Genomic DNA, 19,117 nt, shown 5'->3' on the forward strand with positions numbered 1-19,117 from the left:
CAGGGGGGCAGTATTATGTGTGAGGAGGGGGCAGGGGGGCAGTATTATGTGTGAGGAGGGGGCAGGGGGGCAGTATTATGTGTGAGGAGGGGGCAGGGGGGCAGTATTATGTGTGAGGAGGGGGCAGGGGGGCAGTATTATGTGTGAGGAGGGGGACGGGGGGCAGTATTCTGTGTGAGGAGGGGGCGGGGGGGCAGTATTCTGTGTGAGGAGGGGGCGGGGGGCAGTATTTCGTGTGAGGAGGGGGCTGGGGGGCAGTATTATGTGTGAGGAGGGGGCAGAAGGGCAGTATTATGTGTGAGGAGGGGGCAGGGGGGCAGTATTATGTGTAAAGAGGGGGCGGGGGCAGTATTATGTGTGAGGAGGGGGCGGGGGGGCAGTATTATGTGTGAGGAGGGGGCAGGGGAGCAGTATTATGTGTGAGGAGGGGGCGGGGGAGCAGTATTATGTGTGAGGAGGGGGCGGGGGGACAGTATTATGTGTGAGGAGGGGGCGGGGTGGGGCAGTATTATGTGTGAGGAGGGGGCGGGGGGACAGTATTCTGTGTGAGGAGGGGGCGGGGGGCAGTATTTCGTGTGAGGAGGGGGCAGGGGGGCAGTATTATGTGTGAGGAGGGGGCAGGGGGGCAGTATTATGTGTGAGGAGGGGGCAGGGGGGCAGTATTATGTGTGAGGAGGGGGCAGGGGGCAGTATTCTGTGTGAGGAGGGGGCGGGGGGGCAGTATTCTGTGTGAGGAGGGGGCGGGGGGCAGTATTATGTGTGAGGAGGGGGCAGGGGGGCAGTATTATGTGTGAGGAGGGGGCGGGGGCAGTATTATGTGTGAGGAGGGGGCGGGGAGCAGTATTATGTGTGAGGAGGGGGCGGGGGGGCAGTATTATGTGTTAGGAGGGGGCAGGGGGGCAGTATTATGTGTAAAGAGGGGGCGGGGGCAGTATTATGTGTGAGGAGGGGGCGGGGGGGCAGTATTATGTGTGAGGAGGGGGCAGGGGGGCAGTATTATGTGTGAGGAGGGGGCAGGGGGGCAGTATTATGTGTAAAGAGGGGGCGGGGGCAGTATTATTGTGTTGTGAGGAGGCGGGGGGGCAGTATTATGTGTGAGGAGGGGCCGGGGGGGCAGTATTATGTGTGAGGAGGGGGCGGGGGGGCAGTATTATGTGTGAGGAGGGGGCGGGGGGGCAGTATTATGTGTGAGGAGGGGGCGGGGGGCAGTATTATGTGTGAGGAGGGGGCGGGGGGGCAGTATTATGTGTGAGGAGGGGGTGAGGGGGCAGTATTATGTGTGAGGAGGGGGCGGGGGGGCAGTATTATGTGTGAGGAGGGGGCAGGGGGGCAGTATTATGTGTGAGGAGGGGGCGGGGGCAGTATTATGTGTGAGGAGGGGGTGAGGGGGCAGTATTATGTGTGAGGAGGGGGCGGGGGGGCAGTATTATGTGTTAGGAGGGGGCAGGGGGGCAGTATTATGTGTAAAGAGGGGGCGGGGGCAGTATTATGTGTGAGGAGGGGGCGGGGGGGCAGTATTATGTGTGAGGAGGGGGCGGGGGGGCAGTATTATGTGTGAGGAGGGGGCGGGGGAGCAGTATTATGTGTGAGGAGGGGGCAGGGGGGCAGTATTATGTGTGAGGAGGGGGCAGGGGGGCAGTATTATGTGTAAAGAGGGGGCGGGGCAGTATTATGTGTGAGGAGGGGGCGGGGGGGCAGTATTATGTGTGAGGAGGGGCCGGGGGGGCAGTATTATGTGTGAGGAGGGGGCGGGGGGGCAGTATTATGTGTGAGGAGGGGGCGGGGGGGCAGTATTATGTGTGAGGAGGGGGCGGGGGGCAGTATTATGTGTGAGGAGGGGGCGGGGGGGCAGTATTATGTGTGAGGAGGGGGTGAGGGGGCAGTATTATGTGTGAGGAGGGGGCGGGGGGGCAGTATTATGTGTGAGGAGGGGGCAGGGGGGCAGTATTATGTGTGAGGAGGGGGCAGGGGGGCAGTATTATGTGTGAGGAGGGGGCAGGGGGGCAGTATTATGTGTGAGGAGGGGGCAGGGGGGCAGTATTATGTGTAAAGAGGGGGCGGGGGCAGTATTATGTGTGAGGAGGGGGCGGGGGGGCAGTATTATGTGTGAGGAGGGGCCGGGGGGGCAGTATTATGTGTGAGGAGGGGGCGGGGGGGCAGTATTATGTGTGAGGAGGGGCCGGGGGGGCAGTATTATGTGTGAGGAGGGGGCGGGGGGGCAGTATTATGTGTGAGGAGGGGGCGGGGGGCAGTATTATGTGTGAGGAGGGGGCGGGGGGGCAGTATTATGTGTGAGGAGGGGGTGAGGGGGCAGTATTATGTGTGAGGAGGGGGCGGGGGGGCAGTATTATGTGTGAGGAGGGGGCGAGGGGGCAGTATTATGTGTGAGGAGGGGGCGGGGGGGCAGTATTATGTGTGAGGAGGGGGCGGGGGCAGTATTATGTGTGAGGAGACACTTTCACCCCCGGACACTCCCCCCCCCCCCCCCCAGGCCAATTTCCAGCTTTCAGCGCTATCACACTGTGAATGACAATTGCGCGGTCATGCAACACTGGACCCGTATGAATTTTTTAGCATTTTTTTGAGACACATAAAGCTTTATTTTGGTGATATTTATTCCCCGCTGGGATTTTAATTTTTTTTGCTATGTAAAAGAAAAAGTCCAAACATTTTGAAAAAAATTATATTTCATCATAAATCTCGGCCAAAATTTATTCCGTTATATTTTAGTAAAAAGAAAAATAACCCAAATTAATTTATAACCAAAAATTAAATTTTTTTTTTTACATTGTTATTTAATTTTTTTAAATTATTATTATTTTTTTTTTTGTTTTTTTTTTTATTTTCCATCCTGTCCCCCTAGCAGTGTGGGGTCACCATGGTGACTCTGTACTACTTGTGGGGGGTGAGGAAGATTTTTTGTTTTTACACTGATTGCTTTTACACCCATAAAGGCTGGAAGAGGAATCATTTCTCCTTCTCTCTGGCTGCATTCCTGCAGCCATTGAGAAATACTGTGTGAGCTGTGATTGGTCACAGCTTGTCACATGGTACAAGGCTGTTGTGAATGGCCCTGTACCATGTGATCTCTGTGATCAGTCACAGATTTCACACGTAGTAAGCAATGATGTCACAAGAGGGAGCGCACATGTAGGGGGCGGGGAGGCCCCTGCACTGCCAACGTCTGGCCGTTTATATATACATGGGCCGGACGGGAGGCGGTTAAATAGTCCACTAGACACCAGAATGTGTGCTGGACGTGTCCGTGTGCACATGCATGTCGTTGTTGCATTCTTACATGCTTAGCTAGGCTCCCATGCTGGAAAACATGTCCACGTTTATACTAACATACATGAATAACTGCAATCTCTGACAGCTGACATGAGGCTGCTGACCCTCCCTATTGGTCCTGCAATATGATGGGCTGCCTCACTGACCAATGAGCAGGGTAATGGGGGGCAGTAAAAGCTGAACTTCTACAGGAAGTGAGATGTGCACATGGCTTTGCGTGCCAACATTCCTCATGTATGATCGGTCTGACATGCTGGGGATACATAAACAATATGGAGCCGCACTCCAAGTCCACAATACATCCATGACCTGGATAGAGATACTCCACAGGATGTGTTCCACTGACATGTTTCACCCCGGGGGTGGGGCTTTATTGTAGAGTGACCTCGGCCTATAGATTTCCCATCATTCACTCTGACAGGTGACTCCACCCCTCAGTATGGATGTCATGTGATGTAGGACGCCCCCTGTAGGATCTGAATGTTCAGCATTGTACAGCGGCTTCTCTCAGGACAGACTCCATGCTGCTCTATAGGTGATCACGGATGGTAAATTCAGTTTACATGGATGACATCACAGGAGACTTCCATTGTCACACTCATGTAGGGGGGAGCCAGATTCTCCACCCTGCTGTCATCCATCATTATATCCCCCCAGGTGGGACTCCAACCCCCAATCCCTGGCTTAGGCCAGTGCCTCCTCCATGAGGCCTCCGGGGTTTTACTTCTTTGTGTTTTTTAGTGTACAAGCCGTGTTTATTGAGGATAAATCCATAGAAGGAGCTGATTCCGGGGATGGACATCGGGGATCTGTCACTGTTATCCTCGGACTCCTCACAGGTGGGGCCTTTTCAGACCCCTAAACCTTCTGATAATATTCATTAACTGATCAAGAAAAATGGAAAAGAACCTTCTCTGTCTATATTCTATGTTCAGAAAAGAATCAAGCACCCCAGGTGGGACTCGAACCCACAATCCCTGGCTTAGGCCAGTGCCTCCTCCATGAGGCCTCCGGGGCTTCGCTTGTCTCTTGTGTTTTTATTGTTAGTTTGTGGAACGTAAATCAGTGTACAAGCGGTTTTTATTGAGGATAAATCCATAGAAGGAGATGATTCCGGGGCTTTGATGGACATCAGGGATCTGTCACTGTTATCCTCTGACTCCTGAGGGGTGGGGCCTTTTCAGACCCCTAAACCTTCTGATTATCCAGAGGAAGGCAAAGCCCCCCCCCCTTTTCCCAAAAATATCCTTCCTGACCCCCCAAGGCGATCTCATTGTCCCTGAATCATCAGTCTAGGGTGCCCGGTTCACCTCCCTGTACAATGCTCAGAAGGTAGAGGTGGGACCCCAACATCAAGGGGGCCCATCCAGGAATGGACTATATTCGGTATAGATATGGACGGTATACGGTATGACTATGGACAGTATACGGTATAGATATGGACAGTATACGGTATGACTATGGACAGTATACGGTATAGATACGGACAGTATACGGTATAGATATGGACGGTATATGGTATAGATATGGACGGTATACGGTATGACTATGGACAGTATACGGTATAGATATGGACAGTATACGGTATAGATATGGACGGTATACGGTATGACTATGGACAGTATACGGTATAGATATGGACAGTATACGGTATAGATATGGACAGTATACGGTATGACTATGGACAGTATACGGTATAGATATGGACGGTATACGGTATAGATATGGACGGTATACGGTATGACTATGGACAGTATACGGTATAGATATGGACGGTATACGGTATAGATATGGACAGTATACGGTATAGATATGGACGGTATACGGTATAGATATGGACGGTATACGGTATGACTATGGACAGTATACGGTATAGATATGGACGGTATACGGTATAGATATGGACAGTATACGGTATGACTATGGACAGTATACGGTATAGATATGGACGGTATACGGTATAGATATGGACGGTATACGGTATGACTATGGACAGTATACGGTATGACTATGGACAGTATACGGTATAGATATGGACGGTATATGGTATAGATATGGACAGTATACGGTATAGATATGGACAGTATACGGTATGACTATGGACAGTATACGGTATAGATATGGACAGTATACGGTATGACTATGGACAGTATACGGTATAGATATGGACGGTATACGGTATGACTATGGACAGTATACGGTATAGATATGGACGGTATATGGTATAGATATGGACAGTATACGGTATAGATATGGACGGTATACGGTATGACTATGGACAGTATACGGTATGACTATGGACAGTATACGGTATGACTATGGACAGTATACGGTATAGATATGGACGGTATACGGTATAGATATGGACGGTATATGGTATAGATATGGACGGTATTCGGTATAGATATGGACAGTATACGGTATAGATATGGACAGTATACGGTATGACTATGGACAGTATACGGTATGGCTATGGACTATATTCGGTATAAGTCCCTAAACCTTCCGATGATCCAGAGGAAGGCAAAAAATAACCCCTGGGTAAGATGGTCTCCAATGGGGAAAAAATTCCTTCCTGACCCCCTAAGGCGATCGGAATGTCCCTGAATCATCAGTCTAGGGTGCCCAGTTCACCTCCCTGTACAATGCTCAGAAGGTAGAGATGGGACCCCAACATCAAGGGGACCCCATCCAGGAATGGACTATATTCGGTATAGATATGGGCGGTATACGGTATAGATATGGACAGTACACGGTATAGATATGGACAGTATACGGTATGACTATGGACAGTACACGGTATGGCTATGGACTATATTCGGTATCAGTCCCTAAACCTTTCGATGATCCAGAGGAAGGCAAAAAATAACCCCTGGGTAAGATGGTCTCCAATGGGGAAAAAATTCCTTCCTGACCCCCTAAGGCGATCGGAATGTCCCTGAATCATCAGTCTAGGGTGCCCAGTTCACCTCCCTGTACAATGCTCAGAAGGTAGAGATGGGACCCCAACATCAAGGGGGCCCCATCCAGAAATGGACTCTATTCGGTATAGATATGGACAGTATACGGCGTGGCAATGGACAGCATACATCATGGAAATGGACAGTGTACGGCGTGGCAATGGACAGCGTACGGCGTGGCAATGGACGGCATACGGCGTGACAATGGACGGCATACGGCGTGGCAATTGACGGCGTATGGCGTGGCAATGGACGGCGTACGGCGTGGCAATGGACAGCATACGGCGTTGAAATGGACGGCATACGGCGTGGAAATGGACGGCATACGGCGTGGAAATGGACGGCATACGGCGTTGAAATGGACAGCGTACGACGTTGAAATGGACGGCATACGCCGTGGAAATGGACAGCATACGGCGTGGCAATGGACGGCATACGGCGTGGAAATGGCGTGGAAATGGGCGGCATACGCCGTGGAAATGGACAGCATACGGCGTGGCAATGGACAGCATACGGCTTGGAAATGGACGGCATACATTTTGGAAATGGACAGCATACGGCGTTGAAATGGACGGCATACGCCATGGAAATGGACGGCATATGGCGTGGCAATGGACGGCATACGGCGTGGCAATGGACGGCATACGCCATGGAAATGGACGGCATACGCCATGGAAATGGACGGCATACGCCGTGGAAATGGACGGCATACGCCGTGGAAATGGATGGCATACGGCGTGGCAATGGACGGCATACGGCGTGGCAATGGACGGCATACGGCGTGGCAATGGATGCCGTCCATTGCCACGCCGTATGCCGTCCATTGCCACACCGTATGCCATCCATTGCCACGCCGTATGTCGTCCATTTCCATGCCGTATGCCATCCATTTCCACGGCGTATGCCGTCCATTTCCACGGCGTATGCCGTCCATTTCCACGCCGTATGCCGTCCATTTCCACGCCGTATGCCGTCCATTTGCATGACGTATGCTGTCCATTTCCATGACGTATGCTGTCCATTTCCATGACGTATGCTGTCCATTTCCATGACGTATGCCCTCTAGACTGACACCCCTACATTACCACCCTGACAGATCCCCACCCCCCTCCAGACTTACACCCCCCTACCTTCCCGCCGTGACAGAACCCCACCCTTCCAGACTGTGAATAATGATTACAGTAAAATATCCATCTGGCTTTAAGTCGCACCCACTGGTTACATAGTAAAGGTGCTCGGTGACTAAGGGGTTAATTGCATGTGGTTTGCTTGGCGCCCTCCCTGGCAGCTGTGGGGTTAACCCTTTGTGTGGGTGTTTAGCTCCCGCTGGGCTCTCTGTTAATACTGATGATGGTGAAATCCTGTCCCCCCCCCCTCCAGCATCTCCACTCTGTTCATAGAGAGCATGAAATGCTGCACCCCCCGTTCTGTAATGATGCCGAATTGTCGCCCCCCCCAAATGAAATCCTGACCCACCCCTGGCATGCTGCCCGGCATCTGTGGGGTTACCTGGTTGCAGGTTCTCCGTGTGCTCGGCTCCTTCTCCTGATCGCTTTCTTGCACAAGGCACGGGGGGCAGATTTTCATGGTGCACAGTTTGTACCGCTACGTAACTGTGCTCTGTGTGCGCCGTTCTTACCGCAACACTGCGCCAATGTGCGGCATCAAAAAACACAGCACACCTTAGTGCAGGTCACCGCGTATTTCTTCACAGTGCCTCACCTCAGTGCAGGTCACCGCGTCTTGCCTCACCGCGTCTTGCCTCACCGCGTCTTGCCTCACCGCGTCTTGCCTCACCGCGTCTTCCCTCATATTACAGTTGCCGCTTCACACGTACAGAATGTAATGGCGGCGATGGAGTTCCTGCCATTAACTGCAACTTAAAATGCTCGCTGATGAAAGAGAATTTGCTGAAATTTTTCTGCTCTTCCATCTCCATCTCCGGATCTTCCTTGGGTATGAAATCCGCCATTTCTATTCTTCCATATTCGGGTTGCTCCGGAATCTGCAAAGAGAAGACATTCATTAATATTTCTGGGTGATACAGAAAATGGTGACAGAGCTTGGTGACCCCCAACCCCCCGAAGTGCAGCGATTACCCCAGGAGGGGTCCTTCCAAGAAGCACAACACTGCAATAACACCCCCGTCATGTGTATCTAATCCCGTCACCCCAGGACAGGAAGTGTGTTATTGGCGGGATCACCAGAATACAGCAGGTGTGAGCTGACACATAAACAATAATGATGGCCAATAGTAAAGACAATTCATTCAGACTCGTCTTCAGGCCATGCGATTGTCCAGTGATCACAACATCACCGACAAAGAGAGGAATGTATCTACTTACCATTCCCGATGTCAGCGGTGAGGGTGTCTTTCCTTCCTCCAGCTCGGTCCAGTTGATCTCGGCGAGGAATGGATGCTCTCTGACGTTCCTCACAAGACGCCATCTTATCTCTTGATCTTTGGTTAAGAGCTGTAAAGAAAACGGAAATATGATAAGAAAAACTGACAATATATGGGACCAACAGAACCCCCCATTTCAATGTTTGATTCTGACAGTGACGTATTTCAGCTTTCTTGGTTTTGGTTTAAAACCTGAATGCAAGGAAGCCTGGAAAGGCTTAATAGAAGGTAAATGTCTGTGTATACTGACCTTTTCTAGGAATTCAAACAAGTGTTGATCCATAGTCTCCGGATAATATGGACACATGTGCAGAATTCTCTGCTCTATGTCACCCACTTTATTGGGGTTGGTGCAGAAGGGGTGTTTGCGGAATGCCATCTCAAACACAATCACCCCCAAGGAGAAATAGTCGGCTGAGCTGAAGTATGGAGAATCATTAAGGATCTGTAGAAACAAAAGAGGACAAAGAAGGATTAGGACCTTGGCAGGCCAGGCAGAGGACAGAGGAGACTCCATGCTGACGTATGGAGCCTCCAGGAGTCCTAACATTGTACTCAAAATATATCAAACTGAGGCGGAGCTTGTAAAAACTGGAGGTGGGGCTTACAGTGGAAGAATAGTCAAATCCTTTTTTGTTTTGTAGTTTTGGATGGAGTAATTTAGGGTTCGGAATCCTGGCAGATTATTCTTTGCTGTCTGTGTACCATCATTCCCTTCATTCCTGTCCTAGAGGAAGCCAGAGGTCATCTCCCAAAGTGAGGGGACAATTTTCTCCTAATTTCCTTTGCAGTGACAATGGTCACCAATACAGGTAGAGGGTGAATCTCCCCAATGGGGACACCAATAAAAACCTGACAGAGGATCTAACCCTCGCCCACTGTATCCAATACTAAAAGAAGGTTTTGCCTTGAGGTACACTTTGTGTCTCTTAAAGGAGACAGAGGTGTACGGAGCCCAATAGCTCAATGTTCACAAGCGCTCACCATGGTATAGAGAAGGAGTAGAGCAGGTGAGGCGTTCCTGAAGCTTTTATCCCATTTGTATGTGTGAATCGGGCGGACAGATCCATCCATCTACACCCGGCCTCAATGTCCTCTACAAAGAGGCTCCAACACTGCTGCAACTCTCAACTTCCCACCTTTTGTTGGATATAGTTCTGACCTGGGGACCCAGTGACAGCAACCGGGGCCCCAGTGGGGGAATTCTCCATCTAATGAAAGGGGGGCCCCCTTTATGTCTTCTCTATATCCCATAATAAACATTACAATGGCGTCTAATATCAGGACGTCATGAAACTTACCTCTGGAGCCATGTATAGCATTGATCCCGCCATTTCATATTCCCTGTTATAATCTGTGATGTCAACTGCGGCCAAGCCAAAATCGGCAATTCTGATGTGTCCGGCGCCGTCCAGCAGAATGTTCTGCGGTTTGAGGTCTCTGTGAAGAAAAGAAGTGGACTGTTAGCTCTGCATATATCACATTAGATGAAAAGATATGTTCACCTTTCATAACACGTTACATGTGACACCCATATTCAGAGTGTAACATGTTCTGATCAGACCGCCCCCCCTCCCCCACTTTGACAGCTAACAGGGGATCTTCTCCCTCCTCGCTAGCTGTCACATTTAAATGGCCACGTCACTCATTCACTGTGTTATGTGAAGGAGAAACTACAAGTCTCAACGGCCTTAGAGGCTGTCAGCTTGTAGTTCTCATTGAACCGCCGTGGTAGTTCATCGATTCGGATCAGTGTATCTGCTTGTCCATATATCCCATACAGGTAAGCAGATACACTGACGGATCTGCAGGAGACCTGCATGGCACCGGCAATCTGCTGATCGCTGGAGCAATGGTTTACAGGCTCCTGCAAGCAAAAAAAATGAAAGCTGAATTTGGGTAAAAGAATAAAATACCGTTGTAGTGGAGCTCCCCCCACACTGCAAGGGTTAAATCCTGGTTTATGCCCGGGGTACCAATAATATGGACATTTACCCAATCTCCCGCTCCCTCAATACACCGAGGACACTAAGGGACCGCCCCCCAAACTGAAGCATCCAGGAGAAGAGGGGAGCGGGGGAAGGAGGTCAGTAAAAGTCCTTGTTATTGGTCCCTTAGACCTAAATACCCATTTAACCCTTACAGTGCTGTGGGAACCCCTTACTACAAGGGAGGAGTTTTCATTTATCTGGGGTTCAGCTCTAAATATCCCACTGTTAGTCAGCTGATCCAAAACTTACCTATGCATGATCTTATGAGAATGCAGGAACTGCAGGCCGCATAATATCTCCGCAGTGATGAATCTGATGGAGAAAAAAAATATAAATTAGCATTTAAATCATTACAGACCAATAAAAGTAAAATGTATAATGGGGTATGGGTGGAGGGTTATGGGTGGAGGGGTATACGTGGAGGGGCATGGGTGGGGGGGCATGGGTGGAGGGGCATGGATGGAGGGTTATGGGTGGAGGGGTATACGTGGAGGGGCATGGATGGAGGAGTATGGATGGAGGGGCATGGGTGGAGGGGCATTGGTGGATGGGTATACGTGGAGGGGCATGGGTGGAGGGGCATGGATGGAGGGGTATACGTGGAGGGGCATGGGTGGAGGGTTATGGGTGGAGGGGTATACGTGGAGGGGTATGGGTGGAGGGGCATGGATGGAGGAGTATGGGTGGAGGGCATGGATGGTGGGGCATGGGTGGAGGGGAATTGGTGGATGGGTATGGATGGAGGAGTATGGGTGGAGGGGCATGGATGGATGGTTATGGTTGGAGGGGTATATGTGGAGGGGCATGGATGGAGGAGTATGGGTGGAGGGCATGGATAGGGGGGCATGGGTGGAGGGGCTTGGATGGAGGGGTATAAGTGGAGGGGCATGGATGGGGGGCATGGGTGGAGGGGCATGGATGGAGGGGCATGGATGGTGGGGTATGGGTGGTGGGGCGTGGGTGGAGTGGTATGGGTGGAGGGGCATGGATGGAGGGGTATAAGTGGAGGGAGGCATGGATGGAGGGGCGTGGATGGAGGGGCATGAATGGATGGGTATAAGTGGAGGGGTATGGATGGAGGGGTATAAGTGGAGGGGCATGGATGGAGGGGTATAAGTGGAGGGTTATCAGTGGAGGGGTCATGGATGGAGGGTTATGGGTGGAGGAGCATGGATGGAGGGTTATAAGTGGAGGGGCATGGATGGAGGGGTATAAGTGGAGGGGTATAAGTGGAGGGGCATGGATGGAGGGGTATAATTGGAGGGGCAAGGGTGGGTGGGTATGGATGGAGGGTTATGGGTGGAGGGGCATGGATGAAGGGGTATGAATGGAGGGGTATAAGTGGAGGGGCATGGATGGAGGGGTATAAGTGGAGGGGCATGGATGGAGGGTTATGGGTGGAGGGGCATTGATGGAGGGGCATGGATGGAGGGTTATGGGTGGAGGGGCAGGGATAGAGGGTTATGGGTGGAGGGGCATGGATGGAGGGGTATAAGTGGAGGGGCATGGATGGGGGGTATAAGTGGAGGGGCATGGATGGAGGGGCATGGATGGAGGGGCATTGATAGAGGGTTATGGATGGAGGGGCATGGATGAAGGGGTATGAATGGCCTGACTACGTCATTGCCTATGCTCAGTGGTCAGTCACCCCCAACTCCATTGTGGACCCCATCATTGGACTTACCTTACAACTTTCAGATCCAGAATTTCCTTTTTCATCAATCCCGCAAGCTCCCCTCCGCTGAGGAATTCCATGACAAATACCAGATGAGTCTGTGTGAAAAGAAGAGGTAGAGGTTACATTAGACATGGAAGATTTCACGTTGTGGATTAATATACAGAAACACGCACACAAGTTCAGAAAACCAAACAGAGTAAATACGTAGGCCGCCATGGCTGGACTGTCCTGATCACAGTACTGGGTTTGTCTGGCTGTTAGGGTGATCCAGTCACTTCAGTAGTTTGGTCACCATCCTGGAAGTCTCATGTAGATCAGGAGGTCTGACGACTTCTGTCCTCCTAGCTGTAGACTCCTTCTGGATCCGACTCCAAGTTCTGAGTCCAGAGTCAGCCAGACGAAGGTCAGCAGTGGCAGCCTCTCAGTAAATGGTTTCTGTAAAGAAATCCCCTACTCTGTACAGTTGACCTAAGCAACCTCCAGCTTTGTAGGTGGCGCTCTAGAGTTCTGCTCCTTCCCATACTGCTTCCCCGACTACAGCCGGAGCCCTCCGAGAACCTGATGTGGGACACAAGTGGAGCTCCCCTCCTCCTTTCACCATTCCTCACTCATTGGCTGAAGAACTAATTGATCAGCCCAAAGACTGTCAAGAGGGAAGCTTATCCTTGTGTAAGTTCTGACTCCCAAAAAGTCACCATTTGAGTAAATATTTTGGGGTTGTGGATCAGTGTTGGGGCGCAGTACAGGAAAGAGAAGAAGAAATGGAAAATGGAAAAACTTACCTCTGTCTGGAATGATCCAAATAGATGTGTGATGAAGCGGCACTTGCTACCGACTTCAAGTACGGTGCGCTCTATGATGGCACACTCACCTTCACCTTCCAGGTGACTTTTTTTAATCAGCTTCACCGCCACTTTCTGTTCAATGGCGGGATGGGAGGCCAACACCACCTTCCCATAAGCCCCCTTTCCAAGTACTTTATGGAAGGTGAATGTTTCCATTGACAGTACCTGTGGCTGGTCAATAATAGTGCCGAGCGAAGGGTCATTATTCACCGTGTCAAAATATAGGGATTCCGAAGGAGATGGCACATCGGATTTCGCACTATGGTATGATCCGGATGAAAATGACAAATTGGATTTTGTACTGTGGAATGATCCGGATGAAGATGACGTTGCTGGGAAGTCTGAACCCCTCCTTATGGCTCTATGGTATGATCCATCCCGTATGATCATGTAGCATTCTCCGGATGAAAATGACAAATTGGATTTTGTACTGTGGAATGATCCGGATGAAGATGAACTATCCCACGTTGCTGGGAAGTCTGAACCCCTCCTTATGGCTCTATGGTATGATCCATCCCGTATGATCATGTAGCATTCTCCGGATGAAGATGACAAATTGGAGTTTGCACTATGGAATGATCTGGATGAAAATGACAAATTGGATTTTGTGCTGTGGTATGATCCGGATGAAGATGAACCGTTGCACGTTGCTGGGAAGTCTGAACCCCTCCTTATGGCTCTATGGTATGATCCATCCCGTATGATCATGTAGTATTCTCCGGATGAATCCGAGGTTGGGTCTTTGTTTTTACCTGGAGAGAGCAAAAAAAAATGAATTACACGTCATGCATTGATATTACACAGAATCTGTCAACATTTACTTTTCCTCTACATATGTGTGAATGTCTTCCGTGTCTTGTGTCACCCGGTTCTCTTTATGGGAATTCTATACATGGACAATGTGGGGGTTCTGGGCCCCGGGAGTCCATTCTCAGTACACGGCGTTCTGTGCCAGGACAAGTGTCAGCCATCAGAAATCCTCTCTGCCCTGAGATCCTGGTGATAAAGACCACCAATCTGCTCCATTACATAGGCAGGCTGTGCTTCCCGCTTAGTATGCTGGTGATTTACTCCCCCCTCCCCCCACAATGCAATCCCATCATTCTGCTTGTCCTAACTTATGATTGCAATATTCTATATTGGTTTTATCTCGGCGGTTGTACAACAATGGTGCTACTTGGACTGGTAATGGTCTAGAGGCTGAAATACGAAGTGCACTCACTAGAATGTTATAATTGAGTAATACAGAGTGGGGGGGGGGTGCAGGAGCAGGGGTGAGGGGTGCAGGAGCAGGGGTGGGGGGTGCAGGGGTGGGGGGTGAGGGGTGCAGGAGCAGGGGTGAGGGGTGCAGGAGCAGGGGGGGGGTGCAGGAGCAGGGGTGAGGGGTGCAGGAGCAGGGGTGGGGGGTGCAGGGGTGGGGGGTGCAGGAGCAGGGGTGAGGGGTGCAGGAGCAGGGGTGGGGGGTGCAGGAGCAGGGGTGGGGGCTGCAGGAGCAGGGGTGGGGGGTGCAGGGGTGGGGGGTGCAGGGGGGGTTGTGAGTCCTGTGGGCGGATATGTTCTGGACGCTCTATGATAAAATAGGAGGAATCTTCTTCTGCTCCTGCAGCCCCCATACAGAGCCCAGAACACGGCTGACCACATGACTACTCCCAGTGACAATGGTGGGAATGGCGGAGATGGGGGCAGCAGCACTGTCAGCCTGCCATGTGCAGTCCTTTGTTTGCCATTGGGCTGCCTGTCAGGTCCGTGCATCTCCTTCACTCCTTATACCCAGGGGCGGACTGACAACTCCTGGGGCCCCTGGGCAATAGGGGATCATGGGGCCCCTGTGTCCTTTTCCAAACTAAAAAAACCCTGTGAAAAGGTACCAGGGGCATCTCATGGGGCCCCCTACTGACCCCGGGCCCTCGGGCAGTGCCCGAGTTTCCAAATGGTCAGTCCGCCCCTGCTTATACCTGTCCACTTCCACCTGATAGCTGTCACCTCCCACCTGATACTGGTAACCTCCCACCTGATACCGGTCACCTCCCACCTGTTACCAGTCACCTCCCACCTGATAAATGTCACCTTCCACCTTTTACCGGTCACCTCCCACCTGATAAATGTCACCTCCCACCTGTTACCGGTCACCTCCCACCAGATAAATGTCACCTCCCACCTATTACCGGTCACCTCCCACCTGATAAATGTCACCTCCCACCTGTTACCGGTCACCTCCCACCAGATAAATGTCACCTCCCACCTATTACCGGTCACCTCCCACCTGATAAATGTCACCTCCCACCTTTTACCGGTCACCTCCCACCTATTACCGGTCACCTCCCACCTGATAAATGTCACCTCCCACCTTTTACCGGTCACCTCCCACCTGATAAATGTCACCTTCCACCTGTTACTGGTAACCTCCCACCAGATAAATGTCACCTCCCACCTGTTACCGGTCACCTCCCACCTGTTACCGGTCACCTCCCACCTGATAAATGTCACATTCAAATCTGATTGGCTGCCCAATGGTCAACTGAAGAGTCAGCCAACTGTGAAATGCTGCTAATTGGAAGCCATTGTCTTAGTGTTTCCCTAGCCTGCTATAGGAAGGGTCTCAATGGAGAGATTTCCCTTCATCATCTATTCTGTGAACACAGCAAGACTTGGGAAGAAATCTCTCCAAGACAGTTCAAGACAGTTGTCACCGGAAGCCGTGTCCCCATCAGAAGATTTCCCCTCTTTTCTTGTCCTGGTGGATCTTCCATCACCTCCCACCCTGATGACAATGGTGATCAGGACACATGGAGAGGGTGAGTCTCCCTAATGGGGACCTGGCAGGGATCCCCCCCCCAGGTGTATATGGCAGTGACCCCCCCTAGGTGTATATATCAGTGACCCCCCCAGGTGTATATAGCAGTGACCCCCTAGGTGTATATGGCAGTGACCCCCCTAGGTGTATATAGTATATATGTGGGTGACATACATTACATTTCCCTGCAGTGTTTGCATTATATCTCTCTATTAGAATACTTACCATCAGCGTCTCTCCTGGTTTTCGTTTGACAAATTGGACAAAAGGGCCAAATCCTGCGTGCAGCTGCTTTAACCCCGCGCCTAATTGCCCTACGCACACCGCTTTTAGGGGCGGTAACATGGGGCTGTGCGGTTGGTTGGCAGCCCTCTGCTGATGGTCCCGCCCTCTCCTGTGTTGGACCCTCTTGGTTGGTGTTCAGAGGGTCAAATTTCTTGTCTTTCTTGAATAGTCGTCTAATTGCCCCAGCCACACCCCTTTTAGGGGCGGTAACATGGAGCTGTGTGGTTGGTGGGCGGTCCTCTACCAAGGGTCCCACCCTCTGCTGTGTTGGACTCTCTTGGTTGGTGTTCAGAGGGTAAATTTTCTTGTCTTTCTTGAATATCCGTCTGATTGCCCCAGCCACACCCCTTTTGGGGGCGGTAACATGGGGCTGAGCGACTTGCTGGTGATCCTTCATTGGGAATTCGTCTCTCTCCTGTGCTGATTGCGCTGGAATTCTGCTCAGAAAATGCTCTCTGGTTTGGTGGTTGAAGTTGAACATCGAAAGGCGAGCGATTCTGAAGAGAAACTACAATTGCTTCCTCTCTCTTCAAAGGTCAGTCACAATCTGAGGCTCCCTCACCGTGTGATGTCACACTGAGCATGTGACCTGTGATGTCACAGTGCTCTGTTGCCATGACTACCGGAAATATGCAAATGAGGCTACTTTCAAAGTGAGCATGTGACCTGTGATGTCACACTGAACAGGAGGTTAAATGACCAAGCCTGTGCTCTGTTGCCATGACAACCAGAATATGCAAATGAGGCTAATTTCAAATCTGTTGGCGGCCATTTTTTTTTTTTTTTTTAAATTTGAATTCCTTGGCTGTTGCTGAGAAAATAACTGACATTTTTTTTTTTAACCGTTTCAATACAATTTTATATGGCAATTTTCCCCCTTCCTGCCCAGGCCATTTTTCAGGTTTAGGCGCTCTCACACTTTGAATGACAATTGCGCGGTCATACAACATTGTACCCAAACTAAAATTTTATCATTTTCTTCACACAACTAGAGCTTCCTTTTGGTGGTATTTAATCACCGCCGGGGGTTTTATTTTTTGCTAAATTAACAAAAAAAGACCAAAAATTTTGAAAAAAAACCACATTTTTCTTTGTTTCTGTTATAAAAGTTTACAAATAAATAATTGTTCTTCATAAATTTAGGCCGAGATGTATTCTGCTCCATGTCTTTGGTGAAAATAACCCAAATTAGGATGTATTATTTATCTGTAGGAAAGTTATAGAGTTCACAAACTATGGTATAGATCTGACTATTGATCAATCCTGAAGTACTGACAGCCAATCTAATTTCTTGAGGTCCAAGAATGTCAGAATAGTACAGATATCCCCCAAATGTCAGGACGGTACAGATATCCCCCAAATGTCAGGACAGTACAGATATCCCCCAAATGTCAGGACAGTACAGATATCCCCCAAATGTCAGGACAGTACAGATATCCCCCAAATGTCAGGACGGTACAGATATCCCCCAAATGTCAGGACGGTACAGATATCCCCTAAATGTCAGGACAGTACAGATATCCCCCAAATGTCAGGACAGTACAGATATCCCCCAAATGTCAGGACAGTACAGATATCCCCCAAATGTCAGGACGGTACAGATACCCCCCAAATGTCAGGATGGTACAGATATCCCCCAAATGTCAGGACAGTACAGATATCCCCCAAATGTCAGGACAGTACAGATATCCCCCAAATGTCAGGACGGTACAGATATCCCCCAAATGTCAGGACGGTACAGATATCCCCCAAATGTCAGGACAGTACAGATACCCCCCAAATGTCAGGACGGTACAGATATCCCCCAAATGTCAGGACAGTACAGATATCCCCCAAATGTCAGGACAGTACAGATATCCCCCAAATGTCAGGACAGTACAGATATCCCCCAAATGTCAGAACAGGACAGATATCCCCCAAATGACCCCTTTTTGCAGAGTAGACAGTCCGACGTACTTCATAAGAGGCATGACAAGTTTTTTGAAGTTGTATTTTTTGTCATAAATTTTCGGAAAAAATTAAAAAAATTATTTTCACTATTTTTTTTTTTACATAATGTCACCAGTGCAGTACAGCGTCTTCATATAACTAGCATGGCGGTGATCAGGGACACTGACTGGTGACAGTATGAAAAAAAAATATATATATATATTTATTTATTTTTTTTTTATTATATTTAATTTTTTATTACATTTTTTTAAAGATTTTTTTTTTCATATTTTACTATGACCAAAGTAGTACAATGTTACCATAGTAACATTGTACTACTTTGGGGGAGTGATCAGTATTTTTTTTTTTTTTTTTTTATACACAGTTTGCTTATAGCAAAGAATTACTTTGCTATAAGCAAGCATTTAGCTTCGATTCATTCAGTTTTTTTTTTTTTTTTTTTTTTTTTTCTGCTTAGCTGTGATTTGGTAACAGCTAATCACATGACATGTGCATGTGATCGCTGTGACCATTCACAGCTAGGCAGTAGTATACAATGGATGGCATGAATGAAGCCATCCATTGTATACAACTATCATGTGACCTGCTGTGATTGGTCACAGCAGGTCACATGGTACCAGCTACGGGAGCCGGTACTCGGATCTGTCATCGGCCGTGTCCGAGGTACACGGCCCGTGGCAGATCCCGCTGCTGTGCCGCAAACTGCGCATGTGCGGGAGCACGCCAAATGGTGTGCACCCGGAATACAGGAGCGCATTTGAAGCCGCCAAACGGCCATTGGCCGGGCCGCTAATGGTTAAATTTGAATTCCTTGGCTGCTGCTGCAAATCATTCTGTTTATTGTGGGGGTGTGAGGGGTGAATTCACCATACAGATCAGTTATTGGGAGGGGGAGGGGGGTCTATATCTGGTCATACAG

The 19,117-nt window shown here is 49.9% G+C and overlaps 1 long non-coding RNA gene across 6 annotated transcripts in view; it reads left to right on the top strand.

Annotated features, from left to right (window-relative positions):
• Positions 1-19,117, top strand: part of LOC149443917 (uncharacterized) — a 496,075-nt gene that overhangs the window by 361,609 nt on the left and 115,349 nt on the right. The gene's annotated exons all lie outside the window — the stretch shown is intronic.

This window comes from Staurois parvus, unplaced genomic scaffold (assembly GCF_062004578.1).
Source record: "Staurois parvus isolate SC_StPar_1 unplaced genomic scaffold, SC_StPar_1.0 ptg000826l, whole genome shotgun sequence".
Taxonomy (NCBI): domain Eukaryota; kingdom Metazoa; phylum Chordata; class Amphibia; order Anura; family Ranidae; genus Staurois; species Staurois parvus.